Consider the following 15,892-nt stretch of genomic DNA (forward strand, 5'->3'; position numbering starts at 1 on the left):
CAGGTTTCACAAAGATTTCAGCTCCTTTAAGGTGTCTAAGAAATGCCACATTTCTAAAATGCTGTACAGGACCTGTTACTAGGTTGCCACAAAGTATAAGTCAGTATTATCAGCGTAGCCAAGGTAGGGAAAAGCTTTAAGTGGCATCTCAGGAATGCTATTTCAAGGACTGCCTTCAGGGCTTCCCAGAAGCCACACTGAAAGTTGTTTGAACACTATTTTTCTTATAATCTTAACCTAAGTGAAATATTATGACGGAGGAGGAAGTCCAGGCTTTTTGAGTAAAGGAATGTTTGGTGCATGAAAATGGGTTCAGCGCTTATTCTGAGATGTTAGGGAAGTCATGTGCCTCATCATTGCTGCTGAAGAGGCACATAACCTGGTTTCCCTATTCTGATGGGAATTATTCTATCTCCCCGTGCTGGACTTAATTATTTTGTTCTTGTCATGATGGTAAAACACTGAGGTCAACGGTTCTCAAACTTTTTTTATTGGCGATCCCTTTCACATAGCGACCCCCTTATAAATTAAAAGCACCTTTTAATATATTTAACACCATTATAAATGCTGGAGGAAAAGTCGGATTTGGGATGGATGGAGGCTGATAGCTCATAACCCCACCATGTACTAACCTTGTGACCCCCTGAGAGGTCCCGACCTCCAGTTTGAGAACCCCTGACTTAGGTGAACCATAGTAACTGGGTCTATATTACTTTTTAAAAGTACTTGATTAAAATTTCTCTTTTTGGTACTTTCAAATAAATATGGTGACAGTCAGGAACAACTGATGGCATTCTAGTTGACGGACAGATTTAATCCTGTGATTACCAAGTTTTTTTTTTGTAGAGACCCGCTTTGAGTGCACCAGCGTAGTGTACCTGTCTGCCCAATTTCCTACAAACGGAGACTATTGACATGAGAAATGAACTACATTTTGTTTTTAACGAAGAAACTGGAACGAGAACACTTAGCTTCCCAGGTGTTTTGTTTTGTTTTTTTGCTACAGCTTCCCACCCAATCAAAAATTTTTCTCCTTCCCTTAAAAAGAAAAGAAGGACTTGTGGCACCTTAGAGACTAACCAATTTATTTGAGCATAAGCTTTCGTGAGCTACAGCTCACTTCATCAGATGCATTCAGTGGAAAATACAGCGGGGAGATTTATATACACAGAGAACGTGAAACAATGGGTGTTACCATGTACACTGTAATGAGAGGTTTCAGAGTAGCAGCCGTGTTAGTCTGCATCCACAAAAAGAAAAGAAGGACTTGGGGCACCTTAGAGGCTAACAAATTTATTTGAGCATAAGCTTTCGTGAGCTACAGCTCACTTCATAGTCTCTAAGGTGCCACAAGTCCTCCTTTTCTTTTTACTGTAATGAGAGTGATCAGGTAAGGTGACCTATTACCAGCAGGAGAGCGGGGGTGGGGTGGGGGGGGGACGACTTTCTGTAGTGATCATCAAGGTGGGCCATTTCCAGCAGTTGACAAGAACGTCTGAGGAACAAGGGGGGGAGGAGCGACATGGGGAAATAGTTTTGCTTTGTGTAATGACCCATCCACTCCTAGTCTTTCAAGCCTAAGTTAATTGTATCCAGTTTGCAAATTAATTCCAATTCAGCAGTCTCTCATTGGAGTCTGTTTCTGAAGTTTTTTTGTTGAAGAATTGCCACTTTTAGGTCTGTAATCGAGCGACCAAAGAGATTGAAGTGTTCTCCAACTCATTTTTGAATGTTATAATTCTTGACGTCTGATTTGTGTCCATTTATTCTTTTACCTAGAGACTGTCCAGTTTGGCCAATGTATATGGCTCAGGGGCATTGCTGGCACACGATGGCATCTATCCCATTGGTGGATGTGCAGGTGAACGAGCCTCTGACAGTGTGGCTGATGTGGCCCTATGATGGTGTCCCCTGAATAGATATGTGGGCACAGTTGGCAACGGGCTTTGTTGCAAGGATAGGTTCCTGGGTTAGTGGTTCTGTTGTGTGGTATGTGGTTGCTCATGAGTATTTGCTTCAGGTTGGGGGGCTGTCTGTAAGCAAGGACTGGCCTGTCTCCCAAGATCTGTGAGAGTGATGGGTCATCCTTCAGGATAGGTTGTAGATCCTTGATGACGCGTTGGAGAGGTTTTAGTTGGGGGCTGAAGCTGATGGCTAGTGGCGTTCTGTTATTTTCTTTGTTGAAACCTCTCCTTCCCTTAACTCTCTCCACCTGTTTTCCAGATTGCTGTAGCAGCACCACCAAAAAGGGAGAAGGAGAGCCTCAGAAAGAAGTGTGCCAACAGCAGGAGCTGGGAGACTCCTTCACCTGCTCAGCAGGAGGCAGAAACAGTAGTGGGAAGAACCTCCAAGCCACCTTCCACCCAGCCAGGAGGCAGATGGCTCCTGGTGAAGGTATTTCACTGTATGGAAATCACTTCTATGTGGCACAGTCCCTACCATCAGGGGTTTAGCTGTGTACACATGCAGCTTTGAGTCTAATGGATTGGATACCTTACATGAAACGAGCCAGGGTGTCCGCCCAGTACCCAGCGAGCAGGTGTCAATGAATAAAAGCTGCCTCAGATTCCAAGGATTAGATGGTCATGAAGAACGAATTGCCTACTCATGCCTGGAAGTGGACACTCAAGGTCAAGGATGAGGCACAGTCGCAAGACAGAATAGGAAAACTTGTATTATATTCAGTCTGTGGATAAAAAATCAATTTTAACCTTGGACTTCTGCATCCAAGGCAAGCAGGCAGTCTTATTTCACTTGACTATCACAAGGCAAATGTTCTCTATTTTATAATTAAGGTTCCATTTGTATTTCTATTTCCAGTGGCCTATGTCTAAAATACAAAAGGTGTGTGTTTTGTACAGGAATATCTGAAGTCTTTAGATTTCTATGAAAGTCTCATTTAGTCACAAAATAGTGTCATTTACTTGTTTTGTACTCTTGTAACTCAAAGAGTCTCTGGCAGGGAATCTGTCTATAATGTAAATACTTTAGATATTCTGGAAGAAGAGAGTTCATAGCAAGCTTTAGAATCTGAAAGAGAAAGGAAATAGCCTAGGCCTCAGAGCAGTTAGCAGAAGTTTTATAGCAAATCCTCTACAGCAGCAAAAGCCATTTTTCTAACTCCACCAGCTGGAAGGAGACATCAACCAGTCTGGGCTGCCATATGAGAACACAGAATTCAAATACAACTCTGGTACACAATATAATTATATATACACATTTTAAAAAGTCCTCTGATGCTCATTGGCCCAAGAACTAGAGCTGGGTTCATACTAGGGAAGTTGATGAGAGATTCCCACCAGTGCAACTTCAGGTTCATCCAAACAGACAGCAGACAAACTTCTTCTATAATGAGGCAATCTTCACAAGTCACTTCACCTCTGCGCCTCCATTTCCCATCTGTAAAACAACGCTGACCCTCTTTTGTGATTCAGGGATGAAAAACTCTGTGTAAAAATATTACCAACTCCTTATGTCACATCTGAGTCTTGTCTGCGCTGAGTCCATCAGATAACCTCCGCCATCCAAACCGGAATTGCAATCACACTAAGAGCCCCAGTCTTGCATTATGATCCACCCAGGTGAAGCAACGAGGTGCATGGAACTCTGTGATGGTGCAGCAGTGCACCCCCACAGACCACAATGCAGGATCAGGGCCTCCCCTTAAGGCATTCAACTGAATCTGATATAATGGAGACAGAGCTGGGTGTCACTTGGACATTGGAAGAAATGCAGTAGAATCTGTCTACTATCTCAGTGACCTGACAAACATAGAGCATGAGAGAATCAACACAGAAGCTGGATCACCAAATACCAAGAAGCTCTGTATCACAGGCAAGTTTAACACCAGACTGTATGGGTCACAAACCCAAGACCTGATGAACAACTAAAGCTGCCTCACTACAAACCCTTGATAACCTTCCCTCCAAAAAGGAGATTCAAGAGATTGAAGAGACAAGAGATGGTTTCCTGAGTAGAGGATGATCATCACCCTCTTAAGCAATACTTACTCATTGCCCTCAGAGAGGGATAACAAAAATCCCCTTCAGTATCAGGTTCAGTGCCAGCCAAAAAACATAAGTGTCCAGCTTTCTGAAGCTCCCCAGGCACTTTCCGGGATCACTGTGAGCATCAGCTGCTGTTTTCCCCCTCCCTCAACAGGGTTCTGCTACCACAAAGACATTCACTCTGAATCAAAGTACTCCTATGCGTGAAGCAACTTAAATACTTCCGCTAATGTCGAATACTTGGCTGTTACCAAGCAGAGACAACCTGGATTAACAAGGCTGGCGACCATCTGGAACAGTTTAGCTGATCCACACTTTTGCATTTCCTACAGCTAAAGTGAAGACGTCCTTCTTCCCCTCCGGTACAGTCATGGCATAGAACTTAAAAATTTCCCTATCAGAACCAGTCAGACTCAGCATGAGATTTATTTCCACTGGCACTCCAGCTACCTTCCCATGCATTTTAGGGTCAGATCACTTGCATATTAGGGTGACCCATGAGGATGAAACAGGGGAAGAGACTGCTTACGAGAGAGGATTATAATATTGTTCTACCAGACCATTAATAGTGTGTGGCTGATCTACAAAACACTGTTCTTCTTCAGAGCCATCTGAAACCCAGACTTGTACCACAAGTAGCCAAGACTTCTACTTTCTGTTTCACAAAAGAAACCTGCCTAGCACCAATCATGCTAGAAAATCTGTTTGGCATCAGAGATTGTGATCTACTGAATTACCAACACCATTTTCTGAAGTACCTTGGTTTTGCTTCCTTTTGTGGCTGGAGGAGGGGGAAACTCCCATCAGTCTAGAACTGGCTAGGCTGGACCCTGCTTTGCTCATGAGATCAGACAAGGCAATGGCCGGAGATAGCACAGCTCCAGGCCTCAGTGCTTGAAAACACAGTACTCTGCTTCATTCAGTTATTGCAATTCCAGTATACTGCACTTCAGAGAACAGTTGCTTAATAAGAAAAGGAGGACTTGTGGCACCTTAGAGACTAACCAATTTATTTAAGCATAAGCTTTCGTGAGCTACAGCTCACTTCATCAGATGCATGAAAGCTTATGCTTAAATAAATCTGTTAGTCTCTAAGGTGCCACAAGTCCTCCTTTTCTTTTTGCGAATACAGACTAACACGGCTGCTACTCTGAAACCTGTCAGTTGCTCATTAAGTTTCCCTTCACTGACCATACATAGAAGTGTGGTGTGGAAGACAACCCACAGCAACAAATCTCTAAAAGGAAGCAGTCCAAATGAATTAAAATAGACTATCTTCACCAGGTGCACAAGAGTTCAGGAAGGGAGGTGTCTCCACCTACTAACAAGGCTACTTGAAATGGACCTGTGAACCATACCATGGCTATATGAAGCTAGCAACCTTTCCCTATCAACTTGTTAAAAGAAAGAAAAAACTCACAATAGACTAGAAAAAGCACCTTCCAGCTTTGAGGTACATTTCTGGAAAAAGTCAAGTGCCTCATGATGTAAAGTAAATGTGCCCCCATGCTGTAATCTTTTCTATTTACTTCTCCAAACCTTCTTTCCACGCCTAACAACTCCTGCTATTACACAATGTTCCAGATGTACGGCCACGCACACTGTCACCTTTCTTGACAAGTTCCAGAGGAATTCAAGCTCTTAAGCCTCTCTAAGCAACATAAACAGTTGTCAGTAAACAACTAGCTGCTCTCCCAGTCAAAAGTCAATTGACACTAATATATTTATCAAGAAACGCAAATGCAAAGGATCTGGGCAATAGTTTTCCACAGTGTTAACCTCATTAGTCCTAGATGTTAAAGCAGCTCTTAAACCGATACTTTCAAAAACATTCTAAAATTCAGATCATTACATGTTCTTTAAAACTCCGACAGCTACTGAAACATAAGATTTAATGTATACTCATAGCATTTGAGATATTCCTTCTAAATTTCAGTCTAGAATTGAATGTATTAATGCTTTAGATTATAAATTTAATATATTTGGAATACAGTTCTATAATCAAAAAATTACTCTTTTACAAGATATTTCTAAACACCAAAAGTCAATTACCCCAATGCTGCTAACCAGGAATGTATTTTGCATAAGCAATGTGGGTCAGAAAATCAGCTCCTAGTACTACTGGGACCAATGAATAAAGCACAGGACATTTACCACAGCTTCAGTCCATGCCAATATAAATAGAACATGTAGGTGCTATTGTTGAAGACAGAAGAGGAAGTAAAATGTCTAAGAAACTAATTTTTTTTTTTTTAATTCTCTGGTTTCTACTTCCCTAAAACCCTGGAGATACAGGTCCCAGGTTCTGGTTTTCTTTTTAAAAAGCAGCATTCCTCCTATTATGAAAAAATCCAACAGTTTATTAAAATGCATAGTCTAACTTGCAAAGAAATATGATTGTGTGATAATCCCAGCTTGCCAAATTGTTCCCCCTTAGGAAGCAAGCTGATAATCATGAAGCTCTGTTTCTTCTGGTTCTAGAAGGCTAAAAATTCTGATGGAATTTTCCAACTCTCAATCTTGCTTTTACATCTTCCCCAGGATTGGGACGCTATGGAATCTGGCAGAGTCACAGGTACAAAATGAAAGCCTGCTCTTATTACATGCCTTGTACTATTTCTCGTCACACTAGGAGTAAGATGAGCATGAATGTGAATCTTTCATACAGAGCAAATACCATAAGAACCTAACCCACTGGAAGGGTCAGAAACTGCCAAATGATTTGATCTGTGTGCTTAGGTCCATGCTGGTCATTGTGTTCCTTGCCACTGATCAGGGCAGAAGTAAATAAAATCCACAGGGACTCTTTCCACTAAAACCAGTCTATGCTTGAAAGGCTTTGCAGATTTAGATATACCAAAATAATATGCCAGCAAAGTGCTTCTCGTGTGGACAGGCTATACTAGCAAAATGATGCTTGCAAAAACACAGTTTATTTCAGCCCTCCTCACCCTCACCCCCAAAGTAAGTTTGCAAAAGTGTAGTTTTGCCAGTATAACCACGCATAAGCTAGGGTTTTTGCCAGTACAGTTGTGTCTCAAAATCAGACCTCATTACACCCTGACCAACATTGGCAAAATAGTTTGAAATGTACAACTGGCCTCAGGATGAGACTGAAGAGATCTTCAGCAGAGCTTGGGAGCTCTTTTCTTCATGAGAAGCTTCTCTTTAAGCTCCTTGCACTATGTTCGTATTGGTCACAGAAACTAGGTAGTTGATGCATATTTTTTTCTGAGATTTACTTTTCAGTCCATCTGTTCTTTGGGAAAGAATACCCCTCAGCTAGAATAAATGTTTCTCTCTCTTCCATTGGTATTACTCAAATTTAGGCATACGTACCACTGATTAGTTCTTTGGATTTTGTAAACTTTTATGACTTTCCAGGGGAACCATCTACCCTTCCCCTTCCAAGATTGTTCATGTGAAGACTTGATAATGTTGCTATAAGCAAAGTAGAGACGAAACCCGAGCCCCTGTGTGCTGTGGCAATGAAGTACGGGCTTGCTGGTGCTTGTTTGATATCTTTCAACTCCTGTTCCATGTTAAGTCCCAAGATCACCCTTCCCACTCATCCCACAGTACACAGGTGGGAAAGATGATCTCAGGAGCCCACCTTGGAAGGGAAAGTAACTTGCTTTCAATTCTGCTTCCCTGAAGGTATCTTTTGAGGCAGAACACCCTCTATTAATCCCATTCAAATTAATAGGAGTTGAAGGTGCCTAGCTACTTGCAGGATCTGACAGAATAGAAGCTAAATGCCTGCGGCCAGTGGCCCAGATCTTTGTATGTGACTGAGAAATCCAAAGAGCAACTCTAGGTGGGGAAGGGTAGACAAAGGTCACTTAAACCACCACTGCACTTCCCCAATCCTTCATCAATAAAACACAGGTCTAGTTCCCTAATGTGAGCAATAACAGTCCAAGAGACTGTTCTAACTTCCCCCAGGCGCCAAAGCCAGCAACAGGTGGATACAGTAGTTGGGAATGGCCAAGGTACAAGGAAGCTCCAGTCATGTCTGGTTTCTTCCAGTCATTCCCCCTTACACCAGAGTGTGCATGGGCGTACACAGTTTATGCGGCATGACTAGGAGACAATCCAAAGGATTTCCTTATGTTGGGGCAGCTGGCCATAAGAGGATCTCCCCAGCTTTACGGCTCCCTTGTGCTCACAGTGTGGAAAAAGCATCTGCAGCACAGCCCAGGATCAGGCCCAATATTCCAGTTCAGCTATGGCCAAGTACTGAGATACAAGGTGGTAAGCCTTTACATATTAAATTAATTACCAAGCATGCTTGTATCATTTGAGATACAGTCTTACATCACTGGTTGTATGAAGTTCAGAAACATGCAGCTACAGCCTTGTTTTTGCCTTTCCCAGTTCTCAATTTCCCTGTCTTTCAGGCTACTTCTTTTCAGTCATGTTTTGTTGTTGTTTATGGAGGGAGAGTATTTTAACTACGGTGACCAGATGTCCCGATTTTATAGGGACAGTCCTGATTTTAGGGACTTTTTCTTATATAGTCATTTATTACCCATCACCCCCGTCCTGATTTTTCACACTTGCCCTCTGGGCACCCTAATTTTAACCAAGAGAAGTTCATAAAAACTTAGATGCACAACGCATTCCAATGCAATGCTACAAAGCTTTATTTGCACAGAGAAATACTGACTGAAGGATCATACCTGTTAAGACAGTGAATAGAATGAGCGTATGGTAGTTGGAGTTCATGCACTCCATCACTTTCCATGAAAAGAACATCTGCGAGAGTGAGGTTGTGCATAAGAGCAGGAAAGAGTCAGCATTATGCCAGCAAAGACCCCTAGTGTAGATGCAGCTCATACCAGTTCCCTCAATGAAATAAACTACTCTGGCTAAATGAGTTTTTTCCAATACAACTTCAGCTACACTTGGGCTTTTGCCAGAATAGCTATGACAGTCAGGGCTGTGAATTTTTTTCATATTCCGAACAGACATAAGTTTTGCCGACAAAACTTAAGTGTAGACCAGGTCCTAATCGTCTCCAAAACCTTGACTGGCTAATCTTCCAACCTCTCTGCTTCCCTGCTTCCAGCAACTTCCCAATATACAGTAAAAGCTGTTTTTCTGGGCACTTCAGCACCCAGAAAGCTCTATAAATCAGCATTTCAGATCTTCATTGAAATTCCAGTTTATAGGCTGGTTAGCGCGAGGCTGGCAGCGTGGGTGAGGGTGTGGGGTGCTGGATCCAGGGGATACTCACCTTGGGCGGCTCCCTGTCTCGGCTGCTCCTAGGTGGAGGTGCAGCAGGCGGCTCTGTGCACTGCCTCTGCCCACAGGCGCTGCCCCCACAGCTCCCATTGGCCGCGGTTCCCAGCCAATGGGAGCTGCGGAACTAGCGGGTGGGGCGGGACAGGATGGGGGCAGCGCGCAGAGCCGCCTAGCTATGCCTTTGCCTAGGAGTAATCAGCACAGGTTGCCGCCTGAGATGAGCACCCCCCTGGATCTAGCACCCCCTCCCACGCCCCAACCTGCTGCTCCTTCCCACACCCAAACTCCCTCCCTCTTAGTTCTGGCATTTTTCACTTACTGGCACTCCCCCATTCCCCCAACATGCCGGATAAAACAGCTTTTACTGTTCCTGCTCTTAAAAAGAAGCTGGGTATGTTATATCAGCTGCCCTTTTTAAAGATATATATTTAAGAAAAGGGGAAGGATATCAATTTTATAGAACACGGGTTGACTACTCATAAACAACCCGTTCATACACAGGAAATAGGGAGAAAGCTAGACTTCTGCTCAGAACAATGTCTAATTAAGTAAGCAATACACTCTGTATGGCTGCCTTGCAGATCTTCCAAAGCAGAATAATCTTGAAACTAGCTGCTGTCGCTTCACAAAACGGCCTTTTCCCCCCAAGATGGCTTTCAAGTCAATATCACCGAAGACTAGCAAACAAAAAAGCAAGAAAACAACCATTCCAAAATGTCTCAGATACAGGCTGATCTAATGAAAGCAAAAGCTGGATGCATCTTCTCAGCCTTATAAAAACCGGGTATCATGGACTCTGACAAGATTCCTTTGGAGAGTGGTGTCCAAACACCATCTTGTTCACTCTGTTGACTTGACAATACTTCCCACATCCCGCCCAGAGAAGCTATTACATTTTCCGGATTTTTAGATGTCTCCTGGGTTTTACTTGAAACAGAAATCCCCTTCTAATGTAGGTGTGGTCAATTACCAGAGCTTGTAGTTCACCTACACTGAGACATTACTCAAAAACAAGGTTTAAAAGATTTTATAAAATGCTTCCAGAAGTGCAAAAAGTTTTGCCAATTTGGTTAGAGTACTAAATTGCCCATTTGCCTATGTTTGTGACAGGCCTAGTACTATAGAGCTCCAATACAAATGGGGAACTTTGGCTGCTGCTATAAGAAGTTACTATTATATTTCTCTGTGGCTGCCTAATAGATAGTTCCAGATACAACAACCCACTGATAACACCAATAACTAGAAACAAAAAGCAGTCTGATCTCTCTCATTATTGACAGTCAAAGCTGAATATTTAGTGACTTGGTAGTAATCTATTATCTGTATCTTATAGCAAGCATCGGAAGGAAGGTCTGTGGCTAAAGTACAACACCATGAGACTCATAGCAGCATCACGGTTAGAACCCAGACTTCTTAGGTGACCACAGTGGGTATATCTACATAGAGATAATAGCCCCTCAGCATGGCCACAGCCAGCCCAGGTCAGCTGACTTGGGCTCAGGGCTAAAAATTGCTGTGTACACATTTTATCTTTAGGTTTTTTATCCCCGTGTAGACATGCCCAGTGTTTTGTGCCTCCATTACTTGTCTAAAGTGGAGAGAATGCCTATGTGATAGGGCCACCGGTAGGTTTAGTTTATTATTTAAAATATCCTGGTGCACTTCATATCTAGAGTACTTTTTAAGTATTGTAAAACAGAAATTAGACTATGTCTCAGAGAGTAGCTACCTGCACTGAAGTTATGCCAGCTGGCATGAACTGAAGATAGATTTAAGATTCACAAAATCACTACAGTCTATTTTAATTACCTATGTGACCCTGACCCTAACCCTGAGCCCCAACTGAGCATATCCACACCTTTGAATAAAGGTAAAAAACAATGAGACCAGTATCAAAATAAACAACAGTCATGTAAAGGATTCCCCCACTCTAAATGAAAGCAAACAGCAATTTTCAGGTCTAAAAGAGATTCAGGTTGAGTAGAGATAGAGAGAGATAGAAAAAAACTGATCGCTCAATTTAACTGTGAAGAATGGTTCTAAATCTTACTCAGAAGATCTGTTCCTTGCATATATATTTAGTCAGACTTTTAAAAGATATGCTAAGTGTTTTTACTACTTTTTTACTTCTTTGCACAACACAGCTAACATACCTAAGAGACATGGATTCTATTCCTTTCAAAAAAATGTTTACTGAGTTACAATTAATTACAGCTGTGCAAACACACTGTACGATGGGATTGCACAGATGTCACTGAATGCATAATTTGAAGGCAATGGATTATACAGGTATAAATCTAAGATTCCTCTCCTGCATCATGACCAGTAAAGAACCCAGCCTGACTCTTAGAACCAGGGTGAAAACTGCAGATTTTTCTTGTGACAATACACATTTGATATTAAAGTCACATTTAAGGCTATAACTGCCATAACAAGGATGGGTAGATATTTTGGTTGTAACTAACTAACATCCTTCTGTTATAAATTAAACTGGCCCTTCACAAAATTAAGTTGTTCTACTCAGGAGCAACAGAAAAGGTAAGGACAAAGCCGCTGTGAAGAAAACACAAGAGCTTTATCGTTGTCTATTTGAAGTGCTCCAGAGAAAGTATTCGAACTGACAACATGTAAGCACAAGGAAAGAACCATCCATTACACACACAGTACTTAGAACACTGGTCTAAAGACAGCAAGCTGGAGGCAGTGAAAGAGCAGGAAGGAGAGTCAAGCTGCCCTTCCTCCCACCATTCCCCAATTAGCTTCCAGACCCACCAGCCACCCTCCTCACTAAGGAGACCACACAGGTCAGGAGCTCCCCCAATTCCCTTTGATTCTGTATGCATTGTGATATACTCTTTAAGTACATGTTTCCACAGGACCATTGCTTTAATGCTTTCCAAGAGCCGCAGGATCTTGTTTAACGTACAACACTGATGCACTAGGGAGCAGAACTAAGGTTGCATGAACAACAGTAACTCTGGCATGTCTACCTTGCAACGGCTTGACTTTGCAACCTAATGACACTCATTTAATGTGCTTTTTTTATATGTAATTTCCTATCTTTTTTAAAAGATAGTGTTAAACATTGTACCCATCTTAGGGCAAACATAACCGCTGGTCTTCTAGGCTCACGTCATCTTCTTCCAAAGGGGATGATTTTTAAATAAATTATACACTTTCCACAGCAAGTGTGGCCTATCCATGTTTTCTAGCTTCACGCCACGTTTCCGCTTCAGAGAGACACAGACGGCTGTTAGGCAACCAGATCTGAGTTCCAACATATTCAGAGCTATGTGCTCTGGCCTTTGGATCCCTCTGAAGACACAGCGGGGCTCCTGCGAAATCAAGCCCTGCTTTACTGTCACTTCTGGCCATAAAGGGGCTCTGCCTACTGGAGAACTCTGTTTTCACTGAGACAACTGTAGTCACAGAAGAACTCCGCTGTTTCAAAACTCTACGGAGGACACCTTACCACTGCTTTCTTAAAATGAGCAGCGCACTAAAGGCTGCTCTGGGAACTTCAAGGGAAGATAAAACTTTTCTGACCTTTCTAGAGTAGATACATGCTATTATTGGCCACAAACTGGGTTCATGAAAGGAGTGTTTCTGTTTCCAGCCCCAAATCCCTCTCTCTAGCCCCAAATTATTTTTCCATCTTGGCAGCAGAGGAAGGAGAGGTTTGGGGAGCAGCAGAAAGTGACCAAAAACAAAAGGCAGAAGGATCAGCCTACCTCAAAAAACAAAAACAAAAACACATTTCTTTAGAGATGAGCAAGAACCCCATCCCACCCCCTCAACATTCACATACGTCTCTTGATTAACCGCTTTTACTTGTACAGTGTGCACTAGGTAGAAAGGAGGGAGTGGAAAGGAGAGGCGTTTTGACACAAGGGGCATATTCTTAGTAATGATTTGACTTTGAATTTTAACAGAAATATAATTTGACACCAACGTAAAAAAAAAGGAAGATATCTATTCATTATATTTTTTTATTAATTTAGACCTATGGCATCTCCTCCACTGCTCAGATGCTGCTGACCTCAGGTCATGGACTTTGAACATTCATATCATAAGGAAAGTACTGCCTGGTAGTTGAACCAGTGGAATGAAAAATATGCAAACGATACCACTGGATCTTTATCATGATTTGGAATGGATTCATTTAGTAACAACATTGTACAGCTAAAAAAGTTAACTGCCCTTCGTTATTTCAGACCTCAGCCTGGTCTAAATCCAATGACAGATTCCACCACACCAGCATTTAAAACTGGTTCTCAGTTTCTTATAGCATTCAGCAAGTTGTTCTCTTCCAAAACAAAATTAATCTCATTTGTTGAATGTTGTAGAACAAAAGGATGTTTAAAGAGTTAGGTAACCTAACTCAATGAACTATTTGAACACTTTATAACCAATCAGAAGTCTGAAGATGAGAGAACTGTCGTCTATAAATGCTCTCATTATTGGAGGGCATTTGCATTACTCTCTCCATTTTATGCACTACTTTCAAAATCCTACTATACTGAGAGATTACAGAAGCCACTTCTACGAGCAAAGGCAGATAAAAGGAAAAAATGATGCATGGAACAGTAAGTCTGCCTTTTACTTTTAACAGCAACATATTTCCTTTCAGCTGGCAGGCAGTGCTTATCGGTTCACAAGACGGCTTCTTTTACTTTTGCCACACCCTTCCAATCCAAGAGACAGCAGCACTGAAGCCTTGCCAATAAGAAAAAACTACAGAGTCATGATATTTATGCAATATTTTCTGAATACTGAAAAGGTTTAAGTTTCAGCAGTAAAATGGCTATTGCTAAATGAACAAAAGTGTCTCCACAGGAAGACATTATTTTAGAAGGCATTTTATCATTTTTATAATATGAAAAGACTTAGCACATTATTATATACAGATTTTCTTCCTTACATAAAATTTAGTGCATGCCACAGAATCCAATTTGAACAAAATCAGCTTTGTAGTTTAACAGTTCACAACCTGGACTGTGGCCATGAGAATATAGGAGTATAAGCACAACTCTCTTTTCTGATCCTGAATGTCGACAGAGGCAACGGCAGCTGGAATGGCTTTCAAGCCTGTTGAGGGGTGTGCAGGCCCAAGGACCAGAGGCTGGCACAGGAGTCTTTAAGGCTGTGGAGCCGTGCATTGCTAAGATCAGAGAAGAGTCCTGTTCCCTTAAACGGGAGGTCCTGAAAGGTAGCCTGCATCTCCTGGGACAGCCTGGAGGACTGTAACCAGGATCTGCACCTCATGACAACTGCAAAAGGAGACCACCCTGGCCACCAACTCTGTAGCAACCCAGGCCATCTGGAGGGCACCTCTCGCCACCGCTTTCCCCTCATCCACTAAGGCAGCAAACTCCTGGGCTTGGTCCTATGGAAAACCCTCCTTGAATTTTCTGATGGAGTCTCACAAGTTGAAGCTGTACCTGTCTAGCGGGGCCTGATGGTGAGATACCTGACATTGCATGCTGGCCACTGAATAAATTTTCCTGCCAAACAAGTCCAGTCTCTTAGTGTTTTTATTTTTGGGTGTGCCACTGGCTTGGCCCTGCCTGGGCCTTTTGTTGACAGCAGACACTAACAGGGACCCTGCTGGAGGGTGGGTGTACAGATATTCAAATCCCTTTGCCGGGACATAATATTTCTTTCCACTTTCTTGGAGGTAGATGGAATGGAAGGGGAAGTCTGCCACACAGACTTGGCAAGTTTCAGGACCCCGGGTAGACGAGCAATACGACCTGGGCCAGGGTGGACGAGAGTATGACATTTAAGAGGTTCCCGCTAGCTCTTCAACCTCCAAGTTCAAGTTAGCAGCCATTCTTTAGAGCAGGTCCTGGTGCTCTTTGAAGTCATCGGAGAGGACCGGGGGGTACACCCCATGGGATCCAGTACTGCCACTGAACGGCCTGCTGCCATGCCACCACACCGGTCGCATGGGCCACTGGCAATTTGCCTCTCCTAGGTGAGGGGCTGAACTTTCCCTCTGACTTGGACCACTGCCCCTCTGGTGACCAGGGCGGAGCCTTAGATGTCCAAGTCTGTCGGCTGACCCTCGTCCGAGACCGGTAAGGAAAGGGCAAGGAACAGTGCCAGCATGAACAGTGGTACCGGGAAGTTGCAGACCGGTGCCACGACTGGGAATGATCCCACACCAAGAGGAATCGACACTGGGGGGACGGCCTAGCTGATGGGGGACTGCGCTGCGGCGATCTCTGGCAGAAGGCCTGGTGGTACCATGGGTACGGGGATTACCATCATGACTTGGATGCTCTGTGCCTCATAGGTGGCGACCTTGGTGTTAGGGATCTGGGTCTTCTAACAGGAGACCAAGGCTGCGGTGCCAGGGATCGATGCCTGCGGTCCAGGGACCCTCCATTGCTTTAGAGGGAGCTTGCCCATAGAGGTCTGGGCCTTAACTGAGTCCATCGCCTGGCTTGGTATCTGTGGTGCCGGCTGGCCTACATGGTCCTTGGCCGCCGGGGCCCTACGAGGGGCTGGGATCCCCTGCCGCTCCCGGGAGTCGGATCCTTGGCTGGGCTAGGGGGTCAACCACAGCAGTATCCCCATGTAGCTCCAGGCGGGCACGTGGCCCAACACAGGTCCTCTGCTGGAAGCCCCCTTGT

At 43.4% G+C, this 15,892-nt stretch overlaps 1 protein-coding gene and 1 long non-coding RNA gene across 3 annotated transcripts in view; one reads left to right on the top strand and one right to left on the bottom strand.

Annotated features, from left to right (window-relative positions):
• Positions 1 to 15,892, bottom strand: part of STK26 (serine/threonine kinase 26) — a 53,825-nt gene that overhangs the window by 25,136 nt on the left and 12,797 nt on the right. The gene's annotated exons all lie outside the window — the stretch shown is intronic.
• Positions 13,551 to 14,769, top strand: LOC144270061 (uncharacterized). Its single transcript, XR_013347099.1, has 2 exons — positions 13,551 to 13,840; positions 14,313 to 14,769. It is a non-coding gene; the product is annotated as an uncharacterized LOC144270061 (long non-coding RNA).

Source organism: Eretmochelys imbricata, chromosome 9 (genome assembly GCF_965152235.1).
Source record: "Eretmochelys imbricata isolate rEreImb1 chromosome 9, rEreImb1.hap1, whole genome shotgun sequence".
Classification (NCBI taxonomy): domain Eukaryota; kingdom Metazoa; phylum Chordata; order Testudines; family Cheloniidae; genus Eretmochelys; species Eretmochelys imbricata.